Raw genomic sequence first — 11,212 nt, 5'->3', positions numbered from 1 at the left:
TCCTGCGGCGGGGGTCGTGGGTAGCTGGCGGGTGTCAGGCAACCCTGCGCTCCCGCTACCCTGGCGCTGATCCGGCCGGGTGAGGCCTGTCAGCTCTTTCTTTTCAATCACTACTTAAGAAAATGCTCTACAGACTTGCCTGCAGTGCAGTCTTACAAAGGCATTTTCTCAAACCAGGTTCCCACCTCTCAGATGACTATAGCCTGTGTCAAGTTTGACATAGAACTTGCCAGCACACTATCTATCCATTTATTAATATATTTATTCATCTTCCACTGGCCCTGCCTTTTTGCTTAGAATCCAACATATACGACATAATTTTTAGGAAACATGTTTTTAAATTATTGGATATTCTCATGGACAGAAGCAATGAATATTTGGAAAAAAAACATTTTGCATTAATTACACATTAAGAAAACAATTATTGATTAATTTTGTTTTCACGACAGACAACATAAACCAGTATGTATCAAGATGTATCATTAGGCGAGACCAATGAAGCTTCAAATATTTTTCATTTAATTTCAGTTAAAAATTCCAACCACAGTTGTTGGGGCATAAAAATGAAGACATCAATACTTAAGCTTTGAGTTTTAAAAAATAACTTGAGATATTTGGTGGATTAAAAAATGGAATTTTTGTATTCTTGGTGCTTCACTTTCTCCATCCATTCCATGAAAATCATAGTCCCACATGGAAACATTTGCTAGCCAAGCTAAATAGAACACAGAAGCATGGCACTTTCTTAGTAAGTCTTATGAATAGTAAAAACATATTGAAAAGCGATAGAATAATTCAATGTTTTAAAAAAAAGCTGCAGTAATTCTACTTAGATGATGCTGTCGTTGGTTTCTCTGTCACTACAACAAAACACTAAGCAAAAACTACTTGGGACATAAGAGTTTATTTGAGCTTACAACTCTAGAGTCACACTCCCTCCCTGAGGGAGTTAAAGACAGGAACCTAGAGGCAGGAACTGAAGCAGAAACCATGGAGTAAAACTGCTTACTGGCTTGCTCTCAGGACTCTGTTCAGCTGCCTTTCTTATGTCTCTGAGGAACCACCTGCCCATGAGTGATACACCTTGTAGTGGGCTGTGCCCTCCCATGTTAAAAAAAGAAAGAAAGAAAGAAAGAAAAGAAAAAGAACAGAAAAGCCCCATAGACCAATCTGATGGAGGAATTGTCTCTGTCCAGATGAACCTAACCTAAGTCAACTTGACACAAAACAAAATGAAACCTAGGCAGCACAGATATAATAACTATTTCAACCTTTAATGAACATCTCTACCGATTTTAATTGTTATTTGCCTGCTGTCAACCTCTAGTTAAGAAGCAAGAAAACAAAACCATTTTCAGGATCTGTCAAAGGGTGCTAAATTAAACATGTCTTTTAGTGCTTGTGCTCCCAACCAATAATGTCTTGAAGTGTAAAAACATCATGATTAGTAACTTTATAAAATATTAACATTATGGAACATCGTACAGCCGTTAATGATATCTAATCAAGCAACTAGTTGCACAGGAAATGATTCATGATCAATAAGTGAAAGACAGAGAGTGCTAGTGTTTGAAACCTAGCACATTGGCCACCACAGTTCTGAAAACTGACTGTGTAAAGATGATGAAAAGACTCATCCTGAATTTCTTTTACCAATTCAAAAAAAAAAAAAAAGTTAATGAGAGATGTTTCTTGTTTGAGGAAGAATTGCACCTAACAAATGCAGAAAGGATCACTGAGTTATAATTTTGTTATTTTACAACTTCATTTTGAATAATATACTTAAGCACCAACGACTCATACTCTAGGTTTAGTAAAACTGAAAATCAAGTGTAAAAGGAAAAAAATAATGTGAAAATCCAGGTATCTGGACCTAATAGGTGATTTAATTACTTGTAGGTGACTACGTTAAGGACAAAGTTTAAAGGAAATATTGAATATTTAAACTTACTGATTAAGTATAATAAATATCTAAACATGCACAGCTGGGATTACAGCTTGTATCATCTAAGTAATCTGCATAAACAAAATAAGTTAGAAAATACATGAACTTAAGATTTAAGAACTTGAAGACAGGCAAGAAGAAAAAAAACTGAAAGAAACAGGAAGAAGAAAACAAAAATACAATATCTCACAATCTCACACACACACAATTTCTGGTCATAAGAGAAAACAATGAAAAGGTTATAAACAAGAAAAACAGAGGATGCAAAAAGATAAACCAATAAATCACAAAAAGAGTTGGCAATTTAGCAAAAGTATTAGGTTATTGACTATTTAAGTCAGGGCTCTCGTTGGGAGCAGAATAACATCCTTTTTACGTGCGTGGAACACTACAAAAAGGTACCACCTACATTTCAAGTGGGTTTCCACACAAGTTAAGGCCACCAAGGCAGTTATACAGTTGATACCAACTTGAGGCAAATTTAAAACCAGCCATATTACCTCCATACCAGTGAAATTTTAAATCTAGATATTTCTGATAAAATGAAGAATGTCAGTGTTTGTGCTGGGAACACACAGAGTCGGTGCATGGAGGTAGAACCTCACACCAGGGTCTCACCGCAAAAGCGGATCCTGGCAAGCATTCAGGCACAGTGTTCCTACCATCAGGATCTGTTCCTGGAAATTAAATAAAAGTGCTAGCCCTTAGCCTACCTTACTGTTTTAATACTGAACACACACTAGGTTGCTAAAAATAGTGGGAGAAAAGCTTTGCGATGATATAATACTAACGATTGCTGAAGCGGTAGAAATTCCAAATAAAAGTAACAAACCAAATCTCAGGGAGGCAGGGAAGGCCAGAAATCCTATCACATGATAAAAGTTGTATCCTTAAATGAATAGTCAGGAGAGACCAGCTAAGATAACCCTCCCTTTAAGAGAGGAAAGGAATCTCTCTTGCTGGTATTCGTGGTAGAGAGGAGATATTGTCAATAAGTAACAACATTACTTATTGTTAATAAGTAATAAGCCAATGGAGCGTATTGATAGAAAGGAAAGGTAGAAATATGATTTGTATTTTGATATCATGTTCAACAAAGGAAAATCCAAGCAGAAATCAAATGATACAAGACATGTTGCAAATCCAATCTCAGTTACAACAGAGCTTTGAGCAAAAATATAACAAGCTTAGTTTAAATTTTAAATGAAAACAAAACAAAACAAAAAAAAACTAGACCAAAGTGGAAAGTTTCTCTGTATGGTGTATTAAGAACTACTGAGAGTATTGCTGAAAATTCTGGCACAGAAACAAAATGTACAGGCAAAATAGATTACAGAGACTTCACAGTGTGCTGGAACCTGGTCCATCCCATCAGAAAGCTGTACAGTCAGTAGGTGACTGGAGATACATCTGATGATGAGCTTATAAGTGACTCCTCTTTGCTCTCCAGCCCCAGATAGAAGCCAAACGTGTCAGTGAGACGGTGAAACACACAAAGACAGGGTGGAGACAGAGATGATGTTAGGCTTAAAGCTTCCAGAAACACTTAGCAGAGTTCTCTTTTCTGATGATCTTTAGCTCCTTTCAAGGACACTAAAGCAGAGTGAGAAGAGCGTAAAACTCTGAGCTTCTGTCCCTCCAGGATGGGAGGAGCCCAGCGCTCCCTTATTTATATAAGCTGGCTACACATCCTGGGATCGCTTTTCATTTGCTTGCTTTCTTTAGGATTAAAAAAAAATTATTTTTGTTGTCGTTATTTTTAGTGTGTGTTATGTAAGGGAATGCAAGTGTGAATATGTGCCCACAGAGGTCAAAAGAGGAAGGTGGGAGTTGGTTCCCTTGGAGATAGAGTTACAGGTGTGAGTAGCTCTGGTTCCCTTGGAGATAGAGTTACAGGTGTGAGTAGCTCTGGAAACTAAGCTCGGTTGTTTGCTTGGAAGTGCTCTTAACCACTGAGCCATCTGTCCAACCCGGCTTCCTGTGCGTCTCCCTGGCCGGAAACTTACTTGCAGGTATGTATCACTAGCCCAGGCTACAGAAACCTTCTTCGTCACCCTCATTTCAGGAAGGTCACAATCCCCTCTAAGCTATCTCCAGTTTGTCCCTCCTTCTGTCTGCTGCAGTGCCTTGTGATCACATTCAGTGTGATTAAAATTAAGATTCAAATAAGAATGTCTCACTTACTCCAGGATGCTCATATTACTAAGCCTTGTTCCGTAAATGTAACTTTTTACTTCAGAAATTAAAGCCGCATTCCTCGCAGCTGAAGATTAATTGTCAAACACTCTGTGACTTACTGATGCAAAATTGATGACATTGGTGTGTCTAATGGGGAAATAATTGCTTCGAAACACAGGTAGAAACAATTTAAATTATGACTGCCGGAAAAGGCGGTTATTTGTTTAGCAGGTCTGAATTTTTATTCAGTGTCTTCTCATTCTCCCTGTTGATGGGTCTCTGTCACTTTCTGGGTCCCCGACCTCATTTTGTATAAAGGTCCAAAGCTTGTACCATCCAAGCCTTCTGAGGAGGTCCTTTCTGTCTTTCTCCCCACCGACAAGTTCCTTGTCCAAGGAAGAAGTCACTAACTGTTGCCTTGTGAGCAAAAGTGGATTCAGGCATTGGGTCATAGCTCAATGGTTGGCTACCCTTCTGAGCTCAGTTCTCTCAGGAGTCAAGTGGACCCAGGCTCTGCAGTGCCTCCCCTTCTTCTTCCAGGCACAGCCGACTTCCCCTTCTCCACTCTACCTCGAACAGCCCAGCATCATCCCGTCAACTTCTGTGGGTTGCTGGGATGCAGCAGGGTTTGGTATGTCCGCAGGTATCTGCTCCATGCCCTTCCACAGAGAAACCAATGCCATCTTCTCTCCACACAGTCGAGAAAAGCCCAGGGAAGGAACACTAATTAATATCTCACTAAACTGGACTGCTGCACACGAGACCAGGAAAAAAAGGGTGGGATGTTGTGACTTTTGAAGTTAACACAGCAGGAAGAGTTTGGAAAGCAGCTGAGAGAAAGTTGTTGGTAGTCAATGAAGCTCCCTCCTCACTCCCTGTTCAACTACCTAAGACTGGGTGGGTAGGGCCAGCTCATCCAGACTCATTCCACCCACATCTTACAGCACCTTCTTTTGTTCTGTACCAAAACAAACAAACAAACCCAAACCATAAAACCACATCTATTTACAAAACTTGTTTAATATACTGGTTGAAAGACTGTTGGCTTTTTCTCACAGTAGCAAGACTGACACATACAAACAGTTAGACTGTTGACTTTTGACTGACATGTGCCATGACTCACTGGAGTAAGAGGAATCTGTGATTGTCTCTCTGGACAAATATTGGAGAGTGACTATCTCTTATCATATTCACTGTTAAGTCCCCAGATGTCAGGCCTGCAACAGAGCACAGTGGTTTGATACTCAAACATTTTCAGTAAAGAAGAACAGGAATTTATGACATTTTGTTTAGCTTCTAATTCTACCATACATGAGCAGAGTCAGGGAGCGAAGCCATGCAAACCCCTCTCTGCAGCACTCACAGGTGCATTAGCGCTATGCTAGGAGACTACAATTGCTGCCCAAAGAAAACGTGGTCCAGCCACATCCAGCACCCACCCCTGTGCACAAAATGATTGTGTGCCTTCCACTGCTAGGAGTCTGTGCATGGGGAAGGGCAATTTATTTCAAAATACACACTCCCTGGATCTACCAAAAGGTTCTGATTTGTAGATGAGTGTATTTAATAAGCATCCCAGTTGCCTCTGAAGCAAAACTTCTACATCACCCTGTGAAAAACACATTAAAATTCAGATGTGATTTTTATATATGCACATATTTAAATATATATACCTAGATATGTAAGCACACACACACACACACACATATATATATACATATACATATATATATATATATACACACACACACACACATAGACACATAATTTACCTAGGGATGTTTTCTTCTTGGCAAACATTATTCATGTATCCAGGCTAATAGGAAGAATGAAGAAATAGCAAATTGCAAATAGGTGTTTAAAATATTTAAATTGTCTTGTTTGCAAAACCTAGGGGTGTCTTTGCCCTGTTTTGAAACATAAATTTACTCCTTACATGCACTTGAACAGGAAATAACAGCAGACATTCTTTCCAAACAATATTTGTCAGAAGTCATAATTCTATTCCAATCTAGCTCAAATTTAAATGCTTGAACCAAAAGAAAAACCTCACAGTAAGACTGGAGGGAAGGGAAGGACTCCTTCACAACTGACTACAGTAAGGGCTCTACCCAGGAGGTCTATGTAGCCACAAACATGGATGCCTGCAATCGCTGTTTCCGGCATTGAACAGTGATACCTACACCCACCTTCTGTGTCAGGCCTTGGTTTTGATTTTAAGGCAGGTAGCAGGTAGATATGTATTTTTTCTCTCCATAGTTGGAGTTTCAGATTGTACTAGGGCATGTTGAGGGACTGTATAACCAGGAAGATCATGAGTAACCTTTGTACTCAGCAGCTGAAGGAGGAAGTCAGCTGAACTGTCATGTTTAAAACATTTAAATTCAGCCATGAAGGATGGAAGTTTTCGTTCTTTATGGTAAATTTGAAAAGCATTTTAACAAAATAAATACAATGAACTTAACATATACTGTGGAGATGGGCATTCTGGTTCACAGGGGAGACTGGGACTAAAGCATTCCCAGGATTTCCAGGCCAGTTCATACTGGGCTACAGTGTTATTCTCTGTTTCCAAACCAAGGGAGAAGAATAAAAAATGTAATGATGAATTATGTGTGTTCATATGAGTGCACGTGTCTGTGTGTGTGTGGTGGCCAAATACCGACCTCTAATGTTGCTCCCAGGGGCACAGTCTGCCTTGCTTTTTGATTGGCTCGGAGCTTACATAATAGGGTAGGCTAGGCAGCCAGCAAACTCCAAGAATCCTCTTGTCTGCCTCCACACCAGTGGGATTATATGCAAGCTACCAGGCCTGGCATTTTACTTACAAGGGTTCTGTGGGTGAAACTCAGTCTTCTTACTGCTTTGCTCTTCTGCCTAACTCTGTCAGCTGTTTGGGGGCTTGAAATATGGACCACTACAGAATCGGGCAACTATTTACTGAACATGGGGTCCCTCGGGGTCCTCTGTGAGAGAAAGGCTTAGCAAAATAATTTCTAAAGCATTTTTTTCTGGCCCCAACTTAGAATACAAGTGTAATACATAGGGGAAAACTTGGAACAAATCCACGAAGTATTCAGTCAAGAGCAAGGTTAGCAATCTGAACTTTAGAATCTAGGATGCTGGCACATGCTGGGAATGGGTGGCAAAGCCAAGCGCACAGTCAAACGGGAATGCCTCCTGGGACAGAATGGGGATCATCGAAAAATCTGAGGGAGAGGCTATCAATGGAGACATTGAAATCAAAGAGTCAGAAGTAGATCTGAGGGGATGAAAACAGATTATAGTCATCCCACCCTCAAACTTCACACTTACTGCCTTAAATTTTTAGTTGTCTTATAATTGACATTGGCTTGGTTAATGAAGTCCGCTGAGCCTGTAGGGTACATGCAGGAGGCTTGGCACCTCCCACTTCCTGAAAGAGTGGCATTACTCTGCGTCTCACCTTCCTGCTCTCCCCACTGCCCAGCCTCTCCTTCGCAACCAGATCACGACTGAGTCCTGCTCCCAAGCGGTAAGGTGCTGGCTTCTCCCTAACAGGGTTGGCAGGTTCACTGTTTAGCTCTGAGAGGGCTCCTGCCTACCGAAGACCCAGGCACTGAGGGCTCTGTGGTAGTGATGTCAGGTGTGGGGCATGTTGTGGGATCATTGTGGGTCAGGGAGATCCGCTTTGCTACCTCACAGGGCGCCGCAAATGATGTAACTGGCCTACTTAGGAGTGGAGTTAGGCCTGTTTTATTCACTTAAAATTCACTACAATTTGAAAGTGGATAATGAGAGCCATCTTGGCTTTAGGATTACTTTAGTGGGAACAAATGAGAGACTGGAAATTGGAAGCAGAGGTGAAGTAAGTCAAGGTTCCCTGCCCGATGTGCAGAGAGGCCAGACCGTAGAAGCAAAGGAAAGGAACTTTGGGCTGACTGCCAAGGGCACAGGAGGTGTGTCAGTTACGGTTCTCTTTGTTGGAATGCAAGATTATGTAAGGGAAAAGGGGTTATTTCAGCTTTCGGTTTGAGGGAATGTAGTCTGAAATTGGTTCCACCAGCCTATTGAAGTTATTTAAAATCCAATCCTAGGTTCCTGTGCCTGCGCCCGGAAAAGCAGCTTGCGTAACAGAAAGTAGGGACTGGGAAGTTTCTGTCTGATGACTGAAACCAGTGGCGATCCATGCAAGGGACAGTGAAGAGATGCAGTGGAGCGGAGACAGGATCCACACGCAACTGAAGTCTTCGACACATCCTAAGTTAAAACGACGTTAAAATAACAGTAAAAAGTGTGAGGTTAGCCATCAGAATGTCCTGCTGTTACTCACCGGGCACTTACTTAAGGCACTGTAGAGAATGTACCTTTCTAGAGGCATACGGGGAAGAACTGCTTTTGCAGGTGACTCCAACGCCCGGCCAGAACCATCAACACTCACAGGCCGGTACAGGAGCACAGGGAGGACTCAAGAGGTCTCGCAATATCCTGCTGTTCTTACCTCCCCGTGTCCATTTGGTTTCGTTTTCTTCCACTGAATAAATATTTTAATATTTTTGTGACTTTCGGAGCCTATAGCAAAATCAGAAGATGCCAAAACTGAGTTTGCTTCAGTACTGAGTCAGGAGCATGCGCGCCTCTTACTGTTAAAAGGGCATACACATCCAAAGAGCAGTATGTGTGCATGTGTTTGTGTTTCTGTGTGTCTGTCTGTGTCTGTCTACCTGTCTCTTTCTCTGTGTGTGTCTGTGTCCGTGTATGTGTATGTATGCATGTATGTCTCTGTGTCCACATATGTCTGTGTGTGTGTGTGCGTGTGTGCATGTGTGTGTATGTGTGTGCATGTATGTCTGTGTGTCTATGTGTGTGTCCCTGCCTCGGCCCAATTCTCAGATCAATTAGAGACTGCTCTTGAGTAGTGTCTCATGTCTATACTTGAAGTGGAAGGAAGACAGAGCAATCAGAAAGCAGCAAACTTCTCTTTCCCGGACTGCCTACCTGTCTGCAAGGAACCTGAAACCGTTTCCTCTTAACTAAAAAGAAAAGGGTAAAAAGACAATTATCTACCCTTGAGTACTACGTTTGGAAAGTCTTGTCCTCAGAGATCCAATTTCTAAATGATTTGCTGAACGTTATCGGACAGCTACCAACATTAAAAACGGACTTTCTCCTGTTTTCCTACGAAATAAAATTCTTCCTGTAAAACTATAAAGCAGGAGAAAATTCTATTTCGGTGCTGGGAATTGGTGTTGCTTTAGTGGAACCACTGAGGTCCTTTACAAAACCGTTCTGCCTTAGTGAGCGTCTGGTATGCATAGGAACCTGACTGCTGAGGATCACCTACATTCCTCAGGGGGAAATGTCATCCTCTGTGACACTCAGACACACATAACAGCTGTAGGAATAGGCTTTGCATCCCAGCGATGCTGTGTGTGACATGTGCTGCTCTCTACCTGCACATCATAGCAAATGTGTGCACTGAATTATTAGTTTATCAATAGTCTTAATACACTATATGATTTCTGTGGGATAAGCCCTTTAAGTGACTCACTCACTTCATGCTTGTAGGCAGGTGCTGTGCTTGAGGCCATTTTATAAAAATGGGAGTGCAAAACTTTATATGCCCCAGTACAGGGGAATGTCAGGGCCAAGAAGTGGGAGTGGGTGGGTAAGGGAGCAGGGTGGGGGTAGGGTATAGGGAACTTTTGGGAGAGCATTTGAAATGTAAATAAAGAAAATATCTAATAAAAAAAATGGGAGTGCAAACGTATAGACCTAACTATGTGGAAGAAAAAAATAACCACATATTGTAATTAAACCATACAGTACTCTGAATTTTTCTACAATAGCAAAAAGGAAAAAGAAAAAAAGAAAGAAAGAAAAGGAAAGAAAAGGAAAGGAAAAAGAATAGAAGGAAGGGAGGAACTAAGTGGACTGTTCACCTTCTCCTGCTATGTATTTTCTCTTTCATTTAAACACTGCTCTTCTGTAAAGTGTATTAACACAAAGTGTCTTAGACAGGTTCCCACTCTCATATACCGTGGGCCTGAATCTGAAACACTTGATGAGAAAAATGCCTTAATATCATTAAATGTGGGTGAAATGATATTTACTTAAGAAATAGACTGAGGTATACGGGGGGGGGGATGCAAGCAATAAAGAAATTTAACTTCAAGTGAGTTTGTTTTGAGTGGAAGAAAATGAAATATCTCCATTTTTTTTAAGGAGGTGGGGAGGAGGGGACAGCAGCAGATAGGCTGTGTAGAGCAGGTGAGGTGAAACCTGTGCTTGTTGTGCCCTACTGCCACACAGTCTTTCTGGCCCTCCCTCACCCTTACAAACCTTCAGCACTCACCCCCATCCCACACACCCCACCCCACACATCCTCAGCACCCACCCCCATCCCCCATCCCATACCCCCACACCCTCAACATCCCCCACCCCTCTCACTCATCCTCAGCACCCACCCCCCATCCCCCACACACCCTCAGCATCCTCCACCCCCCCACCCCCACACACCCTCAGCACCCACCCCCATTCCCAAACACCCTCAGTGGGCCTGCTCCCAAGACAACACTTTTAAAACACCTTATCTCTTCAATTTCTCTATTGGCAACTGTCACATCACTAAGTACTGTGACATTATTGCTGTCTTACATCATCTGTTGCAAACATCACCAAGTCTCTTTTCATGCCTGAGGGTGATGAGGTGTCATCCAGGAAGAAAGAAACGTAAGCTTCTGGATGTGCAGGGACAACTGGGGGGGGGGGAGGGGAGCCAGTGGCCACCTCAAGTCAGGGGACAAATGGGCCTCACCACACATGAACCACTGTCCCCCCTCAAAATGGTTTCGAACAAAAGTGAGTTTTGGAATCTGAGGAAAGGAAATGTCTGAAGTAACCAATAGTTATTTGTATTTCTCTAAATGGTAAGAATGTGACCTCTGCCCTCTCCTGTAATGAAGAGAAGAGAGGGCTCCACAGAGAAAGCCTAAGGCTCTCCATCCCAGCCCTCCCTAGCTCTTCTTTGTTTTAAACGGTCCTCTTCTGCTTGGCTGGCTGGGTAATCCAGGACTTTCTACATTCCAGGGCATTGTACGTGCTGGCTAA

The 11,212-nt window shown here is 42.0% G+C and overlaps 1 long non-coding RNA gene across 1 annotated transcript in view; it reads left to right on the top strand.

Annotated features, from left to right (window-relative positions):
• The window catches only part of LOC110300796, a 16,921-nt gene extending 8,300 nt beyond the window's left edge, over positions 1 to 8,621 (top strand). The window contains exon 3 of the long non-coding RNA XR_002378631.2: positions 8,200 to 8,621. This is a non-coding gene — a long non-coding RNA (uncharacterized LOC110300796). The remainder of the gene's footprint in view (positions 1 to 8,199) is intronic.
• Positions 8,622 to 11,212: the final 2,591 nt, after the last annotated feature.

This window comes from Mus caroli, chromosome 8, assembly GCF_900094665.2.
Source record: "Mus caroli chromosome 8, CAROLI_EIJ_v1.1, whole genome shotgun sequence".
Taxonomy (NCBI): domain Eukaryota; kingdom Metazoa; phylum Chordata; class Mammalia; order Rodentia; family Muridae; genus Mus; species Mus caroli.
This window is presented reverse-complemented; position numbering and strand designations above follow the sequence as displayed.